Source organism: Heliangelus exortis, chromosome Z, assembly GCF_036169615.1.
Source record: "Heliangelus exortis chromosome Z, bHelExo1.hap1, whole genome shotgun sequence".
Lineage (NCBI taxonomy): Eukaryota > Metazoa > Chordata > Aves > Apodiformes > Trochilidae > Heliangelus > Heliangelus exortis.
In genome coordinates, this window is record NC_092454.1 from 65178642 (window position 1) to 65204352 (window position 25711).

The window sequence follows — 25711 nt, forward strand, 5'->3', positions numbered from 1 at the left end:
GTTTAGCAGACAATAACACATTAACACCCCATGCAAGCAAGCCTTGCTACAGTCAGCTTGGTTTTTTTTCCCTCTCCCTTTCTGTCACATCCTTTGTAATTCTAAATAAATGCCAAGGAAGGTGCTTTCCTTTTTTTCTCATTACCTGAGTTTGCTTTACCTACCAAATTAATTTGCTCAAGTGTTCTGCCCACCACAGTAAGCAATCTCCTTGTCTTTGCTCCCCAATGTTTCTCACCTGTTTTCTCCCCCTTCTCTGCTGAGGAGGGGGAGTGATTGAGAGGCTTGGATGGGAATGTGGGCCTTGGCCCCCAAAAAACTCTGCCCAGAATGCACCTTTCAATTCACTAAATAAATAGGTATTTCATTCCTAGGGGTTCTGGTAGGACAATATAAAAATTGAATTTCAAATTTTCATTAGTAATAGGAAAAAAATAATATCTCAAGCAGACAGAAACCTTCTGAATCCTCTGCAAGACCCAGAGGATATGGTTCTCTCCTCAGTTGTGTGAGGAACATCAGAGGAGCTGATCTTAGTCATCTGCCCTGGCCCTTGAAACCTGAACTTCTGACCAGTGGCTGACTTGGAAAACATGCATAAAGGCTGCCTGGGTCTTCAGGGGAAGAAGTTTGTTACTGATTTATGTGGAACTCTTCAGAAGTGCTTTAGGATTCTGAAAATGCTGGGACTAGAGGGGCAAAATACAGTCCCTTTTCACAGTTTGTGATTACAGGAAGAGGTTCCCAGGTTATTCTGGTTCATGAGGCCACTCTCACAAATAGGCTGGCCATGTTCACCAGCTGTATCTCCCTCTGTGAAATCTCCTAACATCTGGGAAATTACTCTTCTGTAGCTGATTTATGTTATAAATGTTACCGATTTTTTTAAAAATTATGATTTGCTTTCTTTCATCTTTAAATGCAACTCTTGGTGTTCTTGTAAGAATCTGACTAAAAGGAAAAAAATACCCTGAAATCAGAAGAGACTTTAATACTGAGTTTGGCTTTTTATAATGCAGGGTTAGAGACAAAGCAGTGATTTTTTCAGAGCAATTTATTTTTGCTCCTCTAGTTAGAGGGAGCTCTGTACTTACCTGTGCTGGAGAACACCAGACAGGCACTGTAGGGATGGTGTCACTGTGCCCACAGGAGGTCTGTAAGTAGACTGGGATCCAGGCAGTGATGCATGGCTAAACTTGGGACCTTGCTGTGTGTCCTTCTGAAGTCTCCATTCCCAAGGGTCACTCAGAGCAGGGAGGGGAGGCAAAGCAGTCCTGTCACAGATAGAGGTGTATGTTTTCTGCCAGTCTGCACAGTCACCTACGAGCCTGATCTTATACTCTGTACTCCTATCCTGTAGCCCTTCGAAATACACACACATCCACTCACAGACTCCTGAAGTGTGAAATTTCCAGGAGAGGTACAAAGTTTCTTGATATCTGATGGCAATAATATACTACTTCAATTGAGAGAGTACAAATGGGACTGATAGATGTTTCTCAGCACACCTCATTTTCACTGAGAGACCAAAAAGGACAGAACTGCTGTAAATTGCAGTGTTGTTGTGAAGAATAGCAATAGGACATCACTGTCTTCTTAAGCTGCTAGAAAATAGTAATGTATTCTGGTCTCAGTCACAGCTCAGGTCGCTAATCCCTTTCATCTCATTACCTTTGCTGAGCAAAAGATAAAGCAATTGCAAATTTCAAACAGATCCCCTACCTCTCAGACTGGGGTAATGCCTTCTCAAATCTAAAGTGGAACGTGCTTTAAGTGGGTCACTCTTTATCTTCAGACTGCTTGCCTTCAAATGCCAAGGCAGGCACCTGTCCCTACCCCTCTGTTGCTGAAAGAAAGCTCAGCTGCATGTGGAGGAGCTTTTGCATCTCTCTGAGAAGGTGAAATCAGAATGGGATTTCAAGATTTCAAAACTTTATATTTTTTTTTCATTTATAGTTCTATTTGGAGACTAGCACAGCACATGAAAAAAGTCCCTTGATGTTCATATTCCAGCCCTTTCAACAACACTGTAATAGAGCTGAGAATTTCTATTAAAGTACCATAAAGATGTCTTTTAAAACTAGTGTGATTGCTGGGTGACAACAGGACATAGAGTGACTCAACTGTCATTATGGTTAGAGACTCAGTCTTGTGTTGGGGTTTTTTTTATGTCGGGAAAGAGTAATGCATAATGCAAGGTTAGAAAGGAGCATTATTGTGTTTTCAAGGTACTGGAAAAATAACTATTTTTATTCTTGTCATTAGTAGTAATTCATCATGTTCTCAATTAGAGTATTAGCAGAAGAGACATTTTTGTCTTTGCAAAATGGAAGTCCATATACATAGTGTATAAAAACATAGTGCTCTTGTTGCTTTGCTTTTGTTCAACAGAAAAGAACCACAGAATACTTTCAAATCCTTCATAAAAGGGCTTTTATAGAAAACTGGTTTAAGATAAGTCTGCTCTTACCAAAAAGATTTTAAAAGTTCTGTGTTATCTTTAAAGATTTTTTTAAATTTTTTTTTTCAGCGTGCACTAGCACCTATTGGAGTTTGTTCTAAACTGAACCAAAGAGAGTCTCAGCCTTCAGTATATGTGCTAAGAGATCCAGGTGTAACTTCAGATTTTTTTGAAGCTGTCATATGTTTCAGTGTCTGTTTTGTACAGTAACTGAAAGTTATATTGTCACCTGGAAATAGAGAGTTACAGCCTTGCTAGATGTAGACAGCTGCCTGTAAAAAGCCCAGCACCAGACCTCCTCATCTTGTCTCATGTCAGAACAGTAACTGACTTTATTGGTTTGGCTTCAAATTCAGGTGCCACCAAAAGTAAAGAAAAATACTGCAAATATGTATTTAATAATTCTGAGGTTCATTGCTTGTGTCTGCATTGGCATCCAGAGACTTTGGTCATAGAATTTTCAGGAATGTTTATGTTCAAAATGAGCAATTACACTAAAAATGTCTTTGACCATCAGTAAGAAGCAGGGGAAAAGACCACATGCTTCATGGACCCCCCTAGAGAAGAAATTGCTTGTGGTCAAGAAAAAGGCAGGCTGGGTTTATGGTATGAGGCTGAAATACATTTTTCCATTTTTCCTTTGGAAATGAAATAGCTGAGCAACAGATTACCTCTCAGGACAGGCCTCAGAGAAGAAATCTCTGCAACGTCTACTACGGAGTGAATCATTTCTAGATGTGAGATTTGTCCTCCCCTCTCCCATGGGAAATCCCAGTTCATGGCTTTCTCCAGTCCTTGATTCCAGCCCCAGCTGCTCGGTGTTTCCTCTGTCAGCTTGGTGGCACTGCTTTGCCTCAAGTACCACGTGGGGAAAGTACATCTCAGATACACTCCTCTGTCCTGACCCTGTCCTCCAGTACAACCCTTCATCCTCCTGCCAGCTCCTTGCTGGCTTTGGGCTCAGGTGGGATACCCAGCACTTGGGACTCTTTTCTTTGATAGAGTATAGGTTAGAAGTATGAGATGTACTTATGAAATCCTTCTGTAGTTGCTAAAGATGTGCAGTGGATAGCTAAGGAGGCAGACTTGGGGCACCATCCTTTGCAGTGGGTTGACAAAGGAAGTTACATATGGACAGACCGGTTACATGAAGATGAGGATGACAAGACAAAGGATGGACTGAGCATGCATAAATACTGAGTTCAGTTAGCAGACATAGTGATGAAGACTACCAAAGACCACCAAAAGGCCCCCAGCAACCCAAGGGATCAAGAACACATGTGCTAAAGACATTTGCAAATGCTAATATGTTTTTGGAAAACTAATGAATATTCATACCTAACCTGTATATAAACTCTGTGCACAGACAGCTAGGCACGAACCTTAGGTTGCATAAGGACTTAACAGTGACAAAGTGCTGCTGAGGTGATTTTCTTTGTTTCAGATGCAGGTTTGTGCTAGGCAGTGCAATACTTGGTGATTACCTGCACTAATACCATGCATATGTTTCAGTCCTGCTACCTTGGATGGGGAAGGGATTTGAACTTGGGGTTACCTCTCATGCTCAGGTCTAAGCGGTGTAATTCTGACCTAGGGCTGTTGAAATGGGAAAGGGGAGAAAATAGATTTTTTTATAGTTATGTCTGGTTAACTTAGTCTTTCAGGTTTCTTTAATGTGAAAAACTTCAATATGAAAAAAAAAAAAATCCATGTCGGTTACATTACCTTCATTTTAAGACATGGAGAATCTTACCTCACTGATTTGGTTAGAAGCATATTCCGGTGCAAAATTATAAATTCTCTAAGTATCATTTGGACATAATACTCCATATCTTGTGAACAGTACTGCCATCAGAATAACCTGAAATTTGGGTAATATAACACTGATGGGGTGGATTCACTATATGGCAGGAGGATAACATGCAGCAGAATGACTGTTCTGAGAAAACAAAAAAATACTCATTTTTAAAATTACAAATTTTACTTCATATCCTCTTTGGCAACTCTGCAGGGCAAGCAAATGCAGCCAACAGTGGCATCTGCCATAGGGCTGAAAATGCAGCTCACACAACCAGGAGCTGAATCCTTTTCTTCCATGATGAGTGGATTAGGTGCCTGGTGCTCTTTAATTTTTTATTAATCAGGTAGGCTGTAGAATGTTGGAAATGCTTCTTGCAGACCAGAATAAAGCAGTTTAGACAGTGCCAGAAGTACAGCATATTTCTGAAGCAAAACCCCATCAGAACGCCGAGGTAAATTCTTTGTAAGCTGCACAGATGGCCCAAGCCTCACAGCAGCAGCAGGATGGGAACAGGGCTGTGTTTCCTTACAGTGCAAACAATGATGGCAGCCTTCTCCAGTCCCTAAAGCAGGCTGAGGAGCCCTGAAGGGGAACCCAGTGCAAGCTGGGACCTGTGTAAGGAATGCAATCAGTGCAGTGTAAACACTTGCACAACACTAGTGTAATTAACAGCTTTTTCGCTTTTTTGCGTTTTGTTTGTTAGTTTGTTTATTGACCTTGTTAATGAACTGTTAGTGGTGAATTGCAGTTCAACAAATTTCCAGAAACCTAAAATGCAGCAGTAGCAAGCAAATCTGCAAGACTTCTGATCTGCCGGAGTTGACAAGCCTTTGTCTGAGGAAGGTAGACTTCAGCAGTGTGCTGCACTCTCTTCAGGATGAATATGCTTTGGGCACTGTGCCAGGATGTAACTATTCAATATGATGAAGCAGTATCCTATCTATTTATCCTGTTTATGCTTCAAAACTCATCCTTTCATTTTATTTTTCCACATGCCAAATGAAATTTAATATGGGTTGTTATTTGACTATAGTACCGCAGTTCATTATATTAAATTGTATAAGAACATTTGTAGATGATAAGCTCACTATGGACTATCTTTGAAATGCCTTAATGGAAAAAAAAAAAGAAAAAGGAAAAAAAAAAAAAAGAAAAAAAAAAGAGGGCTGTTTTGACTAATGGGTCCATGTAGAAAGAAAAAAAAACATGTCTTACAGCAGTGAATTAACAGGTAGTTTAATAGGGCTATGATCTGAAACAAGACAGACTAGAATGCATTGATTAAAAATACTGTAGTTAGGGGCAATATGGTTTATTACTGCTTTTAACTAGCATGGGGCTTTACATTCTTTACCAGTTAAAAGATTGCTTTTTTTTAGAATATGGAAAGTTGCTGACATTTGAAAGCAAGCATAGAGCATGATTTGAATGCACTTTGTGAGGAGCTGCATTCTTTAGATTAACTGCAGCAGTTACCAGTCACAGTTAATGTGAACTCTTTTGTCTGGTTGCAGAATCACTGTTAATGTGAGTGGGCAGTGCCCTTTTCTAGTGCACCCTTTGCAAAGATTTATTTTCCTTTGTTTGATGGGGAGTACAGCATATATCCATATGTATATATATTTATATATATATATAAAACACGTAACAATATGACTTTCAGAAGGCATGAAGGAACTTGGTTTTGTTCAAATACATGGGAAGACATCTGTGAGAAAACTGATGAGTTTATACTATGTTTCCTTGTCACTTTTGGCAATGCCTTACAAAGTAAGTGCTAAGATTTCCCACTTTCAATCAGGATGCCACTGGCCATTAACTGCTCATACTTAATACAGTGAAATTAGCATTTCACACCTTGATGCCAGTGTAACCTGTCCTGCACTGTCACTTGTATTTAGTTCAGCAGTTTGGACAAAGGCAAGATGAGTTCTGATTGTGTAACTGAGGAGAAACATGCAGGAAATGGTGCTGTTCTGTGAGATGGACAAACAAGTTACTGCTCAAGTAAAGAGATGGGTTTAAGAGACCAGAGAGGAGGGCATAGCTGTGTAGGGTGTAGTTTTCTTTGGGTTTAGTTGTTTTTTTGGGTCTGGAGTGGCTTTTTTTCCCCATAAGTTTTTTTCAAGACATTTTGGAAAGAAGGAGGTTTGGGTAGGTAAAAAATAAATTCTATCTGCAATTTAAAGGCTGATGCAGCAGACAATTTATGCTCTCTATCCGTGTTTCTTCCCAGTATGGTATGATTTTTTTGTTTTCAGTTTGAGTGAGAGGTACTCTTAACGCATTCACATCTTACCTTTTTAATTTTGGTGGCCAACTCCAGTGTGTCAGACAAGACAGGAGCAGTCACATAATCAAGGCAGCAAAGGACTTGCTTCCTCTGTCATTATTTTTTTCAGCAATGTAACCCCAGTTATGGGTCAAAAGAAGCCTTGTGCTGCAATAATGTTTTTGAATACTGTGAATTTTCTTCTAAAATATCTTGGGAGGAAAAAAAAAGCATCTTGGCATTCTTTAAGAGGTCTGCAGTGAAGAAAAAGTATTTGATTGTTTTTGGTTTACCAAAATGCACACAACCACTTGGCTCTACTTCAGTAGCCATAGGCTGTTGTAATGTGCTTTTGCTTTTCATCTGAGGACACTACATAAGTAGTGCAGTATGTAGCTCACAGATTTCTTTGGGCAAGTTTCTTTAGAATTATAGATGCTGATGTATGGAAAATGAAAGTGTCATGAAGCTGAGCCATGAAGTCTATCACCTGCCTGTAAGTGCTGAGGCAGGAACAGGCACCATCTTGAGAGAGTCCCAGTTGGGTGTCTGACCTGCCTGGAAGAGCAGCCCTTTTAGGAGAAGAAGTGCAGGGCACTGATGCAGAGAGCACTGGCCTCCACCTGCAAAGGTGAGAGCCTTGTGTAGGAATTTGCTTCCTGATCAACAGGAAGTATCCAGCAATTACACAGACAGGAGGGCTCGAGGACAGCAGGAGCCCACAGAGACTGGTGTTGCGTAAAGAGCATAAACAAGTGTGAGCCTGGAGACACTTGGTTATGCTCTTTGCTAGTTAAGTTGCTTTTTTTTTTTTGTATTTGAATGCATTACAGGATATGTGCCTGTTAAGCTGTTCCCATGGAATGCCACACAAAAGACAGACCTTGTCTTGTAGTGAATAAATGTGTTCAAGAGCTTCTTCATCAAGTGTCAGATATGCAGACCTGATGAATTCTTCATTTTCCTTTGTCAAATGTGGAGCTGTTTTTATAAATAAATAGACACTTATTTGTATTGTAACTGAACATGGAAATCTGAACACCGTGATACTTAAGAAATTTCACTGGGTTTTTGTCCATGCATGGAGAAGACATCTCTCTCCTCAAGAAAACTGAGGCAGGTTGTTCTCTCTGCCTGTGGAAACAAAAGTGCTTCCAGAGGAGCTGTTAAGAACCCTGTTCCATTAAAACAAAAACATTTCATGAGATAACACTGGCATCAGTTAAGCTTTTATCATGATATATTTTATAGTCAGTAACCTCTGGCAAGGGATCAAGGGAGAAAAAAGTCTCTGTGAGTGAAACCATGACCTCAAAATGAGCTATTTTAAGAAAACTGCATCTAGAAAAGATAGGCAGTTTCCAATGGAGAATGAAAACACAAGTTTACTGGTTTGCCAGAGCGCAGTATATTCTTTCTATTCAGTTCTGTTTCTTGATCTAGTATATGGATCTTGAGGGTCCCAGCCAGCTTACCTGTTGTGCTGTTGAGAAGGAAAGGGAATCCTGATTTGAGAGAGAATCTTCTAGTATACAAAAGATGACAAATCTCAGTGTGGAACAAAGCTATTACACAAACATTGTGTTCAAATTCCATAATGTGAAGAAACATCTTTGAGTAATTCAGACATGAATATAAGCAGAACAAATATACATAGAGATTTGAGGCTGACAGCTCTTTGTAGAATTACTAATATAAAAAGGTCAGTGCTGATTAATATTATCAATCTTTCTGATTTTCAGAGCAACTTAAAATTCCAGAAATGTCATCCTTCCTATCCTCCCTCATGATGTGAAAATTCCATAGTCAGTCATAAGAATGAACAGCCAAATTTGCTTGGGGTACACATTTTCATGCAGTATTTCATCTTTTTGGTTTGGTCCTGTGTTACCCAAGTGAGGAGTGCAGGGGGCTTTGATTTAATTCTAAGTCATCCCAACACCAGAGTTAGAGCCTTGCAGTGAAGCTGGAAAGTATGGGTTCTGGCTGTAGAGTATCTAAAATTATTAATTTCTTGTGTTGAACACTATTAACTACAGCATTTTCATGTTTATTCCTGATCTTGTTGCAAGTAGTGTTTCTGGGAAGCTCCATGCTGGCAGAACCAGCTCTTTGTGGAAGCACCGTATTTAGGATTTCACTGGATGTGGTTAATACCTTGATTACAGTGTCATCAGCTGGCAGGCATTTTCTACAGAGGAAGCAGCATTGTGGTAGTGAATATAGTCCTGTTGTGATAGCTATTTTTCCAACTGATTTCAGCAGGCTCAGGAAATGTCTGCGGTGCAATGACCTGTACCATCAATGGCATCCTTTTCAAAATGTCAGCGGTTGTTTCAGACCTGAAAAAAAAAAAAAAAAAAAAAAAAAAAAAAGTATTCTAATCTCAGTTGCATAGCTAACAGAAAATAATAGATTTGTTGTTTAGAAATTCCACTTGGAAACACTGATACGACTTTTCAAAATCAAGTGGCTTACAAAAGCAAAGAGCATGGCATATGTCTGAATGTAATTATGCAACTGCCCTGATTTTTATTGAAAACATTAATAAAGATTGATGAATTCACTGCATCTATAATTCTGTATGCAGTGGTTTGTAAGATGGTGAGCTGACCGAAAGCATAGGTGCCAGAAGTAAAAATTTCTTTTTCTCTTTTCCACTCTTAAGTTCTTACTGACAAGTGAAGGACATTTATCACAAAATTGTTTACTAAAAATTGCCCAAAACATAAATATTTTTTCCACACCAGAAAAAAAGTGGAAGCCTTCCAAATTTCAGATTAAAAAATGAGGAAAATTTCATGAAAGTCTGTTCCAAATACTTTCTTCCCCTTTTTCTGCATTTGGAAAACTTTCTGGAGAATACTCAAGCTATACAAACTGTTAGAAAGTAAAGATTAACTAGAACTTTGTACCATGACAGGCAGAGGCATAGAGGAGCACTGAGTTCATCAACCCAACATATGAGCATGTGATGATCGTGTTTGTTGCAAATAAGAATAGCAAAACTCTGTGGAAGATCTGACAGAAGAGAAAGGCTGTATTTATTTACAAGACCTCTGAGTAAGTTAATTTTATTTTTCTCGTTTCACTCTCTGTTTTCATTTACTCACATTATCATGCCCTCACATCTGTGGGCTCCAGAGCATTGTCTTTCCAGCATTGCTTGTGTGCTGGTGTCGGACACTGTATTATGTTCCTGGGATCCTTCTGGACTGCAGACAGCACAGGAGTTTTGGGACAGGTCTTTCATAACCTTTAGGAGGCTGCACTTACTATGGCAGTGTCCATCAGGATTTTGCTTTCTGTGGTTTTGTTCATCTCAGATATGTTTGCTGCTTCTTGTCTGTTTTCCCTTGTTTGTTTGGAGTATTTGGCTGCTTCTGTGGCAAGGTGCTGGAAGGAAATTTTCTGATTATTGGAGAAATGTCATAGGCATAACTGTTCAGTCCTGTTGCTGTCCTCGTGACTTGGGGATGGATTTCATTGGTGCAGTGGTTGTGTCTTCTGGGCTTGTGTTGTTCAATGCTGGGCTGGCAATTTACCACTGGACAGATTCTCTCTATTAATCCCCATCCCCTCCCTGATAAAGAAAGGAGAGAGCATAAGGAGAGAAACCTGTGTGTTGGAAACTAAGCTTTAATGGAACAGAAATGATAAAAAAGGAAAAATTATTAAATATATATACAGAAAATAAATATACAGAAAAACAATACCACATTCTTCCCCCCTTCCTCCCAGTAACTCTCACGTCACCACCAAGACTGCAGGGCATCCCTGGGAAAGTCCAGGCTGGACCCCTGGAGTCAACAGTAGTTGGGAGCTGGAGGCAGGAACACACAGGACCACAGGCAGATGAGTGGATGGAATCCTCCCAGGATGCTGAAGCAAACAGGGACAGGTGAAGAAGGACTGAAGGGAAGGGTGATGAAGGGTGAAGGCGAAGGGGGTTGACCCTTGTGATCCCTCACATTTTTACTGAGTATGACACATATAAGATGGAATACTCTGGTCAATTTTTGTCATTTGTCTTGTCCACTCCTCCCTAGTGGAGGGTTTCAGGTGGGGCCCCTTTAGCCCCTTTTTCTTTCCAAAGCATGTGATGCTTTTCAGAACCTAGCAGTCTCCTTGGTTCTGCAGACCATTCTCCAGCTGTAACTATAAACATCCAGTGTTACCAGTCCCAGAAGCAGACAGACTGAGAAACTTGCTGCTAGTGTCAGCAAGTGCAGCTACTTATGAGAGACTTAGCAGAAATCAAAATTACAAGACAGAAAATTAGCTCTGTCTTGGTCCAAACCAGGACAGGAGACTTCTACGTGCATGAATGTGAGCACTGTGATAAAATAATATAGGATTAGAAGACAAGACAGAAAATTTGCCCAAACCAGGACAGCTTGGCAGAAGCAGTTTGTTCCCATGTGTGCTTTGGAACTCATGTCTGTTCTTACCAGTACAGGGTCTCCTGTTGTTTATTTCCTAAACATCTACACATGCATGTAGCCCTGGGTTAAGTCACAAAAGAACCGCATTTCTTTCTTGTAATTTTACTTTTATCTAAGTCTGTGTAAGTTGGTAGAGAGCGTCTGTCATTTGTTTAATTGCTGGCCCAGCATTAAACTCTGTCATACGTTTGTTTTCTTTGTCATTTATACCAACCTTAGTGCTTCTGCTACACATCCAGATGAGTTCAATCCAGCTGGCCATCCTACAGCTCCATCAGTGCAGCAATTACTGTGCTGTTTCTTAAACTTTTCGGATTCAGAGCATGAACTAGGTTGTTCCCTCCCTCTTTATTTCTCATGGTATAATCGTTTTCCAGGAAGACCTTTGCAGAATGTGGCAATTTAACAGAGTGCTATGCCTCCAGCTCTGAAAGCATTTTACAGCTCTCATTTTTGAAGTATCCACATCTTAATTTACATGAGTGTGTGCTGCACTTTCAGCTATGTCAGCTGAACACAAAAAAGGTTAATACATTTAGAAATAGGCATTTTTTTTTCTTGTTCAATTTTCATGCTGGTATAGTGGTGAGGTGCTGGACTGGGGTGTGGGAGGCATGACTCCAAATCCCCAATTTGCTCATCTCCTACTGGGAACTTTTAAAGAAAAAAAAAATGTACTTGTTACCTTTGTGATTTGGTATGTTAATGAAAGGTCTTTGAGTCTGTAAAATCAGGAGAGAAACACTTCATCTGAAACACTTTAACTACTCTAGTACTTTTTTGTTTGCTATTTAGTTATGAAGTGGCTTCTTAATGATGGCCCTTGAAAGTTTCTAGTCATATGGTGAGGCGGAGTGATTTTGCAGATTGACCCTCTTGGAGGTGTACATTATTTCTTCTTTGGGTCTTAACTTGTTTCAGAGGTTTTTATTTTTCTGTTTTAGAAACAAGATTTTTATGGATTGGTTTTCTCATTTCCATAATAAATTGAATGCTTTTACAAATCAAATCATAAGGCTGAATTCCAGAATTTTTGGGTTGGATCATTTTTTTAATGTTTATTGTAGCCTAAGTGCTCGGACCATATGTGTAATAGCTGACCTTAGTGAACATTTACATTTACTCCCATGAGCATACATAACTCCCAGGCTGGATTTTGTTTTGAAATAACAGAGTGATGAAACACCTGTTTTAAATGAGCTTGTATGTCTTGCATGAGGAGGCTAATATTTCTTTAGGATGTCTTAAGATGTCTTAAGACTGAAGATGTCTTAAAGACATCTCCCATATATGCAGATCTTTTTCTGTTCAAAGATTGATCTGACACCTGAAATCAGCTTCACCAAATCTTCGAGAGTGTCAGAGATCATGCAGTATTAAGCAGGGGAAAGACTACCAATACTTGCTCCGTGACACTCGGAATTACTATGTCACGTTAGACTCCTGTAGCCATGCTGTAAAACTTGGGATAGAAGCTCTTGATTAAAGAAGTCTCATGTTGCTTTCACTAGTGTATGTAAAAGTCTACTTTATCCCAGAGAACATGTAATCTCTGAGTATGATTTGTGGCATTACAGATGAATTTGCTCATGAACAATCATGTCCTGTTCCTTCAGCACATTGCTGTAAACACCGAATAACTGGAGAAGGCACCTCACACATTCTGCAGTTGTGTAATGCAGTTCAGAGTTACATCCACAGAGGCTGCAATGACACTGCAGGTTGCTCAGGAAGATTAAGTTGTGCTTTTTGTCTTCAGCAAACAATGTGATGGATAAAAGTGTTAACATAAATTGAGAGCAAGTTTTGTACTTCGCAGGATTAGACTTTGCCTCAATTTAAAGCAGAGAGGGCTGTGGAGACTGATGGAGCTCAGTCTATGCATTCGATGCTAGCTCCTGGGCTTCTTCCTTCTTCAGGAAGATCCTTTTGTACTGTCTGAATGCACTAGATGCAAAAAATCATTTGTACCAACAGAGTGAAGTTTTTAAAATGATTACATGTTAATAAAAAGAAAGTAGTAGGAAAAAAATGCCATTGCTGATGACAGGTGAGTGAGCAACATTTGGAAATGACACTCCAGCAGAGCCCTGGATTACTTCAACTCATCATTGTGATGACAAACATTTAAAAAGAGCATCCTGTGTTTTTATAGTCAGGACTTTCTTGCGTTAGAAGGACTTCTCAATTCAGAAATATGCACAGAAACTTGGAGAAAAAGAAAGTAAATACCATATAAGTTATCCAAAGAACACATGGGAGTTTGTCTGTATGCAGCAAAACTGAAGCCTTATGAGTCCATTAAGATTTTCTTTATTCTCATTTCCACTGCTCAGTAGTATCTGATGTTACATATTTCTATAAACAAGTGAGCCTCCATACTGATTTTCTCAGGTCTTCTATAAAACACTAATATTCTAGTTCCTTTGTTTCTAAATGCTTTTTTGCCCTTTCAACTGCTGAGGTTGAGCAAATATTATTAACCTCTAGTAACTTTGTCTTAAATTAGAAAGTATTCCATTTATTCCTGCTAAAATGGGTTCATTGTTAGTATTGTTAGTAATTCATTAAAATGATACTATGCCTCTGAGACCAGGTCAGGTGAGTTTTAAGTCCAGTGAGTGCAAAGAATCCATCCTGCCTGTGTAATTGCTTTTTGGGGCGTGGCACTCTGAAGAGAAGAAAAATCTGAGAAAGACTAGTAGGTTCCAGTTTCATTTTCCTGAAAAGTTTACTGTTTTCTCTGTTACAGAGAGTACTCTGTTTTTAAAATTATTCTTTGATTACAGATCTGGCATTAAAGGTTCATCCTTAGTTTGCAAGAGGCTGTATTTCATATTAAGGATCAGAGCTGAAGTGATACTGAGCTCCTGCAGGTTCTCCTGGCATTACGTCTGTGTCCGTCTGTTCACGCCACATGGCCCAGCATTTGTTTTATGCTGGCTTGGCTAAATTAACTCCTGGGAGTTACAGTGTGTCTTCAGAAAACAATAATCATATGTGAAATATTGGTTCTCAGATTTCTTTTTTAAAATACTAAGCTTGAGGATGTATTTGCTTACTGCCAAGTTCAATTTCATTTCAATGTTCTGGGAGGTTCAGTGTATGCACAACGCCCCTAAATAGTGACTCTTTAAAAAAGGTCTTCAGTTCTCTTTTACTGATAGTATTGATTGTAGTAGGCATTACAGTGGTTTTTATCAGTTGCAGTGAAACTGTGGCAGTGTGGGTTCCATGCAGGGTGGAATAAGTCAGTACACCACAGGGACTGTGCCCTCATGTTGATAGACTCAGGAGTGTGTGCAGTAGAAAAATGCACAATGCAAAATAAGGGATATGTCTAACACAAAGACATTTGTTCATAATAGAAATGTATTTAGGTGTGTTTTACCTTGCTGCAAAATCTTAAGCTGGAAAAGAGATGGGAGGCTTGGCTCTTAGCAAATCTGATGGTAATTTGGCTTTGAGTGTAAATACGGTAGAATTAGGACTAATACAGCTTTTAGTCCCAAACAGAACCAGAATTCTAGAATAGGTATGCTATCAAACATAGAGGTGTGTCTCCTGACAGTTTTTCATCAGAAACACGCAGCAAGTCTTTTTAAGTGGCTACTGGTTTCCAGTGTTGGAGACCATTTTCCAAAACATGAGCGTAACAGATGTACCAGGCTCCTTTATGCAAAAATCTGAAATCAGGATGCTGCTAACTGCAGGACTGAAAAATAAGGAAAACAACCTGATCTCCCTCTCCTCGGGACTGATTTGGGTTTTGATTCATCTGTGACCATATCTGGGTGGGTAGGGTTGGCAGTCACCTGAGGACATGCCTCTGTCAGAGAGAATGGACAAAGGGACTTTCATTGTTTCCTGCTGTCCATGCAAAATCGAGGGGCTGCCTTGATGTGGGGCAGGCTGGTGCCTTGCTTGTTCAGTCTGAATTAAATAAGGAAAGATGGAAGGGTGTGAGGAAGGGAGACAGGGAGGGAGGAAAAGCCAGAAGATAAGAAGGAAGTATGTTTTCAAGTGAGACAGGAATAATGTTAGTAGGAAGAAATATCAGATATTTGTATCAGTGCAAAGAGTATTCAGAAAGACCAGGATGTGTGGACATATGACTTTTTTTAAATTTTTTTTTATTTCTTTGTTTGTTGCTGTTGAAGCATTTCACATTCCAGCAGTTAGAAGTTGAATTCTCCAAGGAGAACTCAAACAGGAGTAGAACAAGCAGAAAATGAAAACCTGGTCCCAGAGGTATACAGCCTCTCTTTCACTCACCAGAGAATACCACGGGGCAATATCCTATGTTTGGGGAAGAGGGAGTTGTTTTCCTTGTGTGCCATGATGCACAGTAGCTAAAAGAATTACCCTTTTCCACTGACTTTAGGGGCAAGGCTCAAAAGAGCAACCAGAAAGAACCTCTCCATTAGTCAAAACTGCCTGTGCAGAACAGCTTATCCTTTAAGAAAGCTATCCTAGAGTTTATTTGTATTTCTTTTAATAGTCCTCCCTCTGCTTCCTGGAACTGAAGTGAAAAGGAATCATAAAATATTCATGCTAAATAGATACAGAAGGCACATTCACCAGCCCAACTAAAGGTTTACTTATAATTGAGAACCTGTGATATCCTAAATATTTAAACCAAAAGATATTCAGGGAAATGTGAAAAAAATTGCTATTTGACATTCTCACAAAGTGTTTTTGATCCACAAAGAACATGCTTAAAGCCTCACGAGAAAAGAGGGAGAAAAGGGGGGAGAGAGATAAATGTTTATGTGTTCATAGGTTTAATTTTGAAAGTTAGAGCTTGATCAGTCTTTCAGGGGGTTTTGTTGTGTTTCATTGGTGGTGGTGTTTTTGCTGATGAAAAAGGCTTGTACCCATAGTAAATTTACAAAATATTCAAGCTAAAAATTAAAATTACTGTTTTGAAAACAAGTATTTTCAGGGGCTTTAATTCTTTCTGCCTCTGACTTTTTTCTCTCTTCTCTAACAAGCACACACAAAGCATGCTCTCTGACAGCTCAGGATAGTAAACAGGGGTTTAAAAGTCAAAATAATTTTTGTTTAAAAGTTCTGGTTTTGGAAAAGTTGCTTATACAGAGTTAGACTTTTCCTGATTTTAATAGTCCTATTTAATTGCAGTGTTCTCTGCTATTTTAGCTGATCTAATAATTTTAGGTGAGGTTTCCTCTTGCCCCTCGGGAGGATGTTTCAAAGTCTGCAGTGTGCAAACCTATGCTTTCACATGTTCTGTTCTTGCATGCAAAGCAAAGAAAAATATAAGCAAAGGGAATGTAGAAGCTTTCGGGCTAAGATTGACAACCAGTGGTTTCTGCCACCTTTTTTTTTTTACTGCCAGTGTGGGAGGCAAGGAATTATTTGAACAACACCATGTAGCTCCTTACCTCAAGGATCAGAGATCCGTGTCTTCAGATTGGGAAGTCTCTTTGGTACAGACCAGTGAAGGCTATGATGGTGACATACTCATTTCTGCATGCTTTTTGTTTCTTTTGGCTTAGAAAATAGCACTTTAAAAAACGTATTAGCCTACAGACATCTGTTCCCTAAAATTTGTGCTGATTTATTGAAATACTTTCCCTTCACACCAGAGTTGGTTGGTCTGTGTCTAACCAAAGATGATTTTATAAGATCATTTGGGTAATGGGACTTGGCATCTTTCATTCTACTTCAGTATCGTACCAGCAAGTGACATGCTCTCCTCCCAGTGAGACCTTTGTGATTATCATGATAACTAGAGAACAACAGGTTTTGTTGGTCAGATACTGGCTTTGGTATAAATTTGGAAGAAAGAATGAAGGCATTTTGATGTGTATGGAGATAAACAGCATAATGCTCATGTTTCACTCCAGTGGCTTTAAATCAGCAAGTCAGCCTGTTCTTGGCAGCTCATGTCATGTGTTCTCAAAGCCAAATGGTGTTTCTGAAAGTGGTGCTAAACAGCCATTCTTCTCTGCATTCGCCAGCTCTGGACTTATAAGAAGGGCTGGTCAAAACAGCTGAGATGCAACAAAAACATTTCTGATTGCACTTCTATGCCTAAGAAACAGAAAGCCTTCTTGCATTGCATCCAAAGACAGGCAAAGATCTACTACCATCTGGAAGAAATTGCAAGCATTTCCATTCTTCTTCTAGCCTCCAAGGACCCTATATGTGATATCTTCTGTTGATAAGGTTGTGCAAAATGGGTTTGCAGCGTTATAATTCATGCTTGTCTTACAGCCTTTGGTCCCAGAGGCCAGTGGTTACACAATCTCCTCTTCTTGCTTTCAGAAAGCTCAGAAAACAGAAGATCAATCAGCATGTTATATTAAAAATAATATTTTTCAAGTAACTATTGTAAATTAGGAGCATCTTTCTCATCATTTTAGATGGGCTGTATGTAGTTTGCCATCTCTTACCTAAAGGTGAATCCAGTTCAAAGTTTTTAAATGTTTTGATTTATGGGTAACCATTATGTTGCATGACTTAGAAAAAAATCAGTAACAACATCAACTAATGCAAAAAATTGGTGTGGAAAATGCATTGGAGAAGATAGGATATTTAAATCAAAGGCAAAAATCACTGAGGTAAGAGCATGTTAAAATATCATGGGAAAGGATGTAGGGTCCTGGGTCACACCAAACCCTATAACACCACTTAGTGAAATATTTAGTGACTAGTAACTGCAGAAAGAATGAAAAAAAATTAAGAAGGAAGAACCATTTCAAACTGAGAAGATTATTTTTTAATTCATCAGAGAGTGGGTTCTTTCATTTTGTTACTCTGCAGCTTGTGTAGGGTACAGAAATATACCTTTTATGGAGACCCTTCTTTTCTAATTGGTATTTTAACAGTTTAGTCACCATGCACCAGTTGATATGACTCTGGTAGAAAAATTACACAATCAGTCTAATTGACCTTTTTTTTTTCTTAAAGTAATTTCCCTTTCATAATTCAAATGAAACTGTTACATATACTCTTTCCACTATCTGCCCCTTCCTGAGTGCTATACTGGCCCTTCCAATGCCTCTGGGTCCTTTGGTCAGTGGCTTCAGTCTTTATCAAGAAGAGACCATGTTGATAAGCTGTCAGCTCCTCAGATCTTGGCTGGAAGGATAACACTGATGAAGATGGTTTTATCTTGGGCTTGCTTGGGATTTTTTTCATACCTCTGCAGACACTTGTCCTTTCTTTATTGGTCTGCAGTTTCAAATTACACCTGAATTTATTTCGTATATCGTGTTTCTCCTTTGTTCCCTTGTGATGCTGATAAACTGGACTGCCTTGCTTTAAAGGTCCAGGACTGTTTCTGGGTTTTTTAGAGCCCTGGAACTTGCAGTGTTCCTCTGCCTGCGATTTCAAAGTCTCTGCTGCCATTCTGCACCTGTTCTCCTCTATGTGCTGTAAATTGATTCTAAATTCAAAGGTAGTTTGCTTTGCACAAACAGTTTCATGTTAAGACTTTTATTTGCAAAGATGCATCAAAAGCATCATAGTAACAGGCACGGCACTACACACAGTGAAGGGGACCAGTGGAGCAGTTATTTGGGTGTCACCTGCTGAGACAGCCTTGCAAGATAAATCCAAGCTCCAGGCTGGCCAACAAAGCCAGACATGGCTGAAAGCCTTGCCAAGTCCATACAAATCCTATAGCCTATCCCTAGTTTTTTGTGGTATCACGCTTACTAGTCTACACTCAAATCACTTCAGTTCTGTGATTCTGGCTCTTTGAATTTGTTTTCATCTCCCTGTTATCTTTATCACTCCAGAGTTCATTCATGGTTTAGCTACAAGACATTTCTGACTCCAGTAAAAATACACAGCTGGTTTCTGTGCTGCCCTGGTTGCCCTTGATTTAATTTAGTGACAGGGAAGAGGGCTGAAAGTCAGCAGTCACAGGAATTGTAGAAGAAAACTTCTAGAACTAAATTTCATTTTGAATTATTTTGATGGATTACCTGAAATGACAACAAATAATCTACTAGATTATTCCTGGGAAAATAAAGTATGCAGAGAAGCCCTAACTTCTGTGATTCTATGGTTCTGTTGGTTGGAATTGTTTCCAGTCTCCCATGTGCATACTTGTCCTTGACAAGCAAATTCAACCGTCCTGGCAGAAGCAAAGCTGTGGTGATATTGTTCAAGATAGAGGATTTTATTTTTATACTCTGTGACCTTCCAGGCATGCTTGTATCAGATCACATAGATGTGTATGTATATTTAGAGTCCATAGAGAATGCCACAAAGGCGTAAGAGCACCTTTGTTGCCTGGCTGGTTCAGGCTGCAAACTTCAAAAGCTGAGATTTTGTTCAACAGAACGTGCCCTGCTGATGTTACTTGTGTTGCTTTTTAGTGATGTTTGCATGTAAGAATACTAAGCTGAAATTGTCCAAGGTCTGTGAAGAGCCCTTTTAAAACAATGCTATGTATGTAAATGTTTTATTCTTGTCTCTTGCTCTCTTGACTGTACAGGGGAAGATTTCCTCCAAGAGTCCTGGACAGAGATATAAAAATCAAGTTCCCTTTTCCAGTCTTTTATAAAACCTTGCCAGATGATAGGCACCATGCTAGTTTAACAGTGGTCTTAATTTTATTCTTCTGATAGCGATGACTTGAGAAAAAGTGAAATCTCAACCAACTGAAGTCACTGACAGCCATTGGCAGCATTCAGACGTTATTTGCTTATTTATTTATATCTCCACTGAGAACTGAAGAGATGTCACACTCTGTGTTCAATCACTCAAGTTAAGAGAGGCAGGAAAAGGCTGTTGTTTCGGGCATTTTAGCAGACATTGGTTTGGTGCTGTGTGTTTGGTATGATGCATACTGAAATCTTGCCTAAGTTTCCTGTACTACAAATATTTGGTGTATTTAATTCGGTTCCTTTGTTAGAGGAGACACATTTCTGTTTTGCATCTTGGGGCTCAAATTCCTCTTTGCAAACAGGTTCTGAAATGAAAAGATCCATCTGAAAGTAACTCTCAAGAGAACAATGCTGTAAAGTAATTTATGCTTCCAAAATGCTTGAAAAGCACTATCCTATGTTCTTCATTGTTTAGGAAGTTGGCTATGTTTAGCTGTCACAGTCATTCTCTTATGAGCAAATACCTCCTGTTGTGATAATTGTTATATTGTTTATCTTGGGACTCTTTTATGCCAATCATTATTATTGTGAGCTTTGCTCCACAGGACCAGACTCATTAGGGTGGATCTCCTCCTCCCCACTGTCATCCATCTTTCTGTCAGTCTCCTGCTGATTTTTTTCCTTTGTGTCAGGATGTGCAGGGGGGGGAGGAGGGCTTGGAGACATTCCAGTTTTGTCAGTAGGAGCAGGTAAAAATATTCAGCTACAAAGAGAAGTCCTCTGTGTCCAGTTTATAGTTGTCAGCACTGAGGAAGTGCAGACTCGTTAATACCAGATCAGCATACTGTGGATTGCCAAGCAGTGGTAAATTCATCTGGTTAAGATGCTGGGCCTGTGGATGTGATTTTGCTGAATTTGCTGAATGCACAGCCCAACTTTTCTATGGATTTTTGGCAGTTGTAAGAGGACAGGCAATACTTGATTGACAACACAGCCTGTAAATGTAGTTAAGCTGCGATCTTCCTTTTAATAATTGTCAATTACAGGTATGCTTAGTACCTGAGCAATGAATGGAGAAACACAGCTCTGGTACTTTTCATTCAAGTACAGGGAGACTGGAACCTGATTTTTTTTTTTTTGTTAAACGCACACAAAGTCTTAGCCGTTGCTGAATTCTGTTATTTACAAAGTTCTATCCTTGCCTTCAGTGACTGCACATTTAGCTCAGCAGTGCTTTGAAAATTTCAGCCCTAGCAATTTTTATGGCAGCTGTGCTCTCTGCAGAGATCCTTAATGTACCCAACTGCCAGGGAGCAGAAGATTCTTCCTGTGGATATACCTGTCACTGGCTGTGGGGGGCCACAATTTGGTCTGTGTTAGGCCAGTTTTAAATTATGAGAAGCTGAGACCAACTGAGGAAAAAATACCTTGTCTGCCTGACTGCAGAGCTTGGATGACTTTCACAACATGTCCTGTGGAAAAGTGGAAGCAGGCTAAAGCAGCTTTTTATTTAGGAGAAATGAGGGTCAGTCCCTGTGTCTGTTGGACAGGATGCCAGCCAAGACACAGAAGTTGGCTGGTTCTTTCTTCACATATATGGCCAAGTAGATGCATAATAGTGGCCTTTAAGCTCAGCTGTGGTCATGGTGTATGTCTGATGCCTAACTTATGGGTGGGATGTAATAACATCACATGGCTCTACTGGAAGCTCCAAGAAGAAATTTGCAGATGTTGTGATCCCGTCTGTTGAAGAGTCACAATAATGATGGACTTAGAAATGGATAACTGGCATAATACATTGACAGCTAAAAATGTTAGCCTGCATTTACGAAATACTGGCTTAAATTTATGAAGAGATAGTAAAGGGGACCTACTTAAGACCTTAATGTAGTCCATTGTCACTACTGCTGATGGCAAGCCCCAGACTGAAGTAATTTTCTTAGATATAGGATTTCAGTTAGGCCAACAGTATGTTCCTGATTCTTGTTGTTAGGCGTATTTTCATGGCACACATAGATGGCACAAGTTTATCAAGTTGGTGGAGAAAGCAGGGAAGTCTTTCTGGGAACCTTCATGGCATTCTAGGGCACCAGCCCCAGGTAATGTGTGTCCCTGCAGACCTGAAAAGTGCATCAATTAAAATGCAGTAACTCATTTTTGGACAACTTAGATGATAAAGGATCACAGGAAGAACACAGAGGGATAAGGTGGTCCTTGTCTTAATCTGGCTGGAACTCAACCTTGGTAAACTGGGGTTTAGTTAGGTGTCAGACTTGAGCAGTGTGACCTGACAGAGTCTGATAAAAATAGGTGGGAGTCTGAGCAAGGTTGAGCCAGGCAGAAGCCTTAGCTGATACTGATTTAAAATGTTCTCATCATAGCCCTGGATGAACAGAGGTCTTTGTCTCTGCATTTCACCCTCAGTGTAGGTGGGTCACAGATGTAATTTGTATTTTTACTTGAGGCAGGCTCTTCTGCAAAAGTGGCTAAAAAAGTCAGGAATACCTGTAAGAGAAAGACGAGAACATCCTTACGTATTTTTTACTGTTACAACAGTTGAAGAGTGGGAGTGGAAGCTTGTTCATCCAACCCCCTGAATTTTCACAGGAAAAAATGACCCACAGTTGGGATGTAGGTTTTGCAGTATGTACCAGCTCTTGGAATCCAGATTGTTCCAGGACTGTCCTGAATGATGACCCAAAGTTTGCCAAACTGGAAGAAAAATCCTGTGAAGTACCAGGTGTATCAGTGGTGGTGAAGAGATAGCTGAATGTGATGAATGAAAAATGAGATGGAATGTGTAAGTTGGGAGAAAGTAAAGCTTTGGAATTGTTTTGCAGCAAAATAGTAAGTTGGAAGTACTGTGCAGTACCACAAATCCTGAGGAAGCAAATACTAGAAGAGAACGGGGTGTTAAAGGCTGCCTGTGAAAGGGACACTAATTTCTTTTCAGCTCAATTGTCAGTCAGAGCATCCTGTGGACATCTCATTCATCCCTGTCAGTTGGATTGGTTGTGCCCTCAGGAAGAGGCAGAGAGCAGCTGTATGGCCATGCAGGGCAGCAGTGGAAGGGCGCCGGGTGCCAGGGATGGCTGTGCTCGAGTTGCTCCAGCCTGAGCTGCTCATGGCATCAAGGAGACGCCCGATGAACAACTGAAGCAAGACTGCAACTGTTCAGCTCCTCCTGCAAGTGAAGAAAGAATAACTCAAGAAGTGCAAAGAAATGGATGCACCAGGGCTCGCTTGTGTGTTGGCTCAGCAGGGGAGGCATACAAACAGGCTGTGCAGCATTTATTTTTGAAATATGCTTTTAATATTAGGGATCCCGAAGTTCTTACAGTGCATAGCTTTGAAACTCTGTTATGAATAAGGAATGATTACTTTTATTTCTTGCTGATACACAAGCGAGTAATTGTTTTTCTAGTAGCTCAATATATTTCAGTAGGACTTTTGACTAAGGATGTTTTCAAAAGAGGAAAAAACAAAACACTAAATTTTCTGGAGTAAAGTACAAATTTTCTTCAGAATGAGAAAAATTCATTTGGACAATTTTTAAATTTTAATTATTTAATTTTTGTAAAACTCCTGAGAAATTCAGTAGGTGAAAGAAGTGTTTGTATTGAAGCTATTGTATTGATATCCCTTTATTTTAGATAGAATTTGAGTCTTTTGGTTTTCCATCAAAGGCAAAACCTGTGGTCCTCCATCCCACAGCAGTTCTTCCATAGCTCATCCAATTTTCCTTTCCTCTGCACTTTACCATTGTTACCCGTGTATTCCACCACCTGGTTTTACAAAACTTGAGGTTTTCTCTTGTTTTCTTCCCTCTTTTCAATGTCGTCCTTTTCCACCAGTTAACTGTGATACAAGCCTGGTTAGGAGGTTTGTTCTGAGTTTTTTTCTTGTTGAAATTGTCCAGTTTTTTCAGTGTCTTTCGGTGCTTTGTGTGGAGAGAATCAAAACACAATGCAGTTGCCTTCGAAGTTGGTCACAAGTTCTTCATGCTAGCATCCCAAATATCAGGGAGGTCATCATACCTTAAGATTTGGTTTCCAGCCTGAGCCTTGCAAAATTTGTCAGCTGCAAATAGAAAGGGGTCTTTGGCATTTTGTTTGTAGGTTGTGCAAATAAGACAGTGAAATTAGTACTCTACGGGGTATTTTAAGACTGATGATTTAATGTAGACCTAAATAGAGTACCTGTGTTTCAAGTCTGTGATTAATTAATTCAATCAGACCACTCTGTTTTCATTAGAGTAATCATATTACTGATCTCTGGAATTCAGAGTCCCTTGTGTTTATGAACTCTTACTTTATCACTGTCCAGTTTATTGCCATAAATATCCTTAAAAATACATGGAGTTTTAGCCACTTAGAAGTAAAAGAAATGACAAATTGCCTCTTGTATTTGTACAGAAAAGCTCACAAGGCAAATTAATTAGTCAGAATCAAGATAATGTGCCTTCAGGTTGATGAATAAAGGCCAGAAGTATTTTGCTTTTACAGAACAAAGATAATGCACGATTATTTCGTTTGGATTCACTTTGAAGTTTGAAAGGAGGAAAGAAGATTTAAAAGCTTTCTTAATTTACATGAAATTTAGGAACAGGATCAGTCTTGTCAATTACACATATACATTCAGTGGTTTGGTGTTTGGGTTTTTTTCAGAGTGTACTGTTACATTTTTAAGAATTTCCTAGTCAATCTCATTGTCATATTCCTTCTTCATTTATCATGTGCTTCTAAACCTTTTGCTAGAAGGAGAAACACTGTCAGCTACAGCAGGTTAAACATCTTATTCATATGGTTTTACTGATGGAAAGTCAAGGAATTCAGTGCCTTGCCAAATGAAACACATCAGCCGTGATGACACATTCAGACTTGCAGGATAAGGTCTGAAAGGTGTTAAATAATTCAAAGTAAGGCTTGTGGCCCTTTTATTTGCCTTCCTAGGTATTAGCGTGCATATACCTGCTATTTACATGGGTTTGTTTTAGATTCTACTGGGACAACATATGTGGAATCCTGACCAGGTGGCATCATTGTAAATTTTGTCACTAGCAGCTGTGCAATTGTGTTTGTGAGAAGCTGTTCTGAGACCTGTGCTATCCTGGCATAACCCTTGAACTCTCCTGAAGATAATAGTGGTGCAGATCCCATATCAGTCTGCCTGTCTGTATATAGAGTTTGTACTCTAATACTGCTTATCACTCAGAGCCAGAGAGATTTTCCACAGGAAGCTACTAACAAGGGAAAAGAAATCTATTAGGAATTTGTAAAATCTCTGGCCTTAATTTCTTCTGTGGTTTAAACCTCGCGCTGCCACCAGAGTTTCATAGTTTAGGAGTCCAGATAGCTATTCATGTAGCTTTTTTCATAAAAAGATGTGTTTTGCACCAAGGAACATAGTTTCAGATATGCTGTGAACTGTATTATTTAGATATCATTGTTTGCCATAAAATGGTTTGCTAGTATGAGAACAGAAATATTAACACATGACCTCTGCTAGCAGAAAAAGGTCATAACTCTCATCAGAGAAAGTGTTTTTCTGGCTTAATACTTAAATACTGCAAAATAATTTATTGTTATGGTGAGTATGTGTGGGTATATTTTATATACTGGTGGTGGGTTTTTGTTATCATTAGTACTTGTTATCATTAGTTTTGTACTTGTATCATTGTTATGCATTTCTTGTCACTGAGTCTGTGGAGTAGCACATGTGAAGCAGTTTCACTGGTAGGCCAATTTTTTTTTAATGGCTAAGGCTTATGCAGAAACAGGCATGTATGCTGTTAAGAAAGTTTATAATAAATTTTATACAATGGTGAGATCTAGATCCGGTAAACTAAAACTCCTGCTTTATCTGTCAAGCTCCTCTTTAAAGAATTCTTTCCAAGCAGGATGTCATGCTTCTGATACAAGAGTGCTCTGGGACACTGTCACCAGCCAAGTCTTGGAACTGAGAACACCCATTTGTTCTTAAACAGCTACTAGGCAATTTCTCAGTTAAATTTCAGCTGTGACCAAAATGTGTTGGGATTTGGGCATACAATGTTTTCAGCCTGACACCATGTTACTGCTCTGGTGGCCTTAGTGTGGTGGGTTTTTGCCTCTCAGGTTGTGAGGGATGGGCTAAAAGGTTCTTTGA

At 39.4% G+C, this 25711-nt stretch overlaps 1 protein-coding gene across 3 annotated transcripts in view; it reads left to right on the forward strand.

The window, feature by feature from the left end:
• Positions 1-25711, forward strand: part of PLPPR1 (phospholipid phosphatase related 1) — a 152971-nt gene that overhangs the window by 18803 nt on the left and 108457 nt on the right. The window contains exon 2 of one of the 3 annotated variants that reach the window (XM_071730821.1): positions 9458-9597. The exons of the other annotated variants lie outside the window; for them this stretch is intronic. The gene's annotated coding sequence lies outside the window, so the exon portion shown is untranslated. The remainder of the gene's footprint in view (positions 1-9457; positions 9598-25711) is intronic. 3 annotated transcript variants of the gene reach the window in all.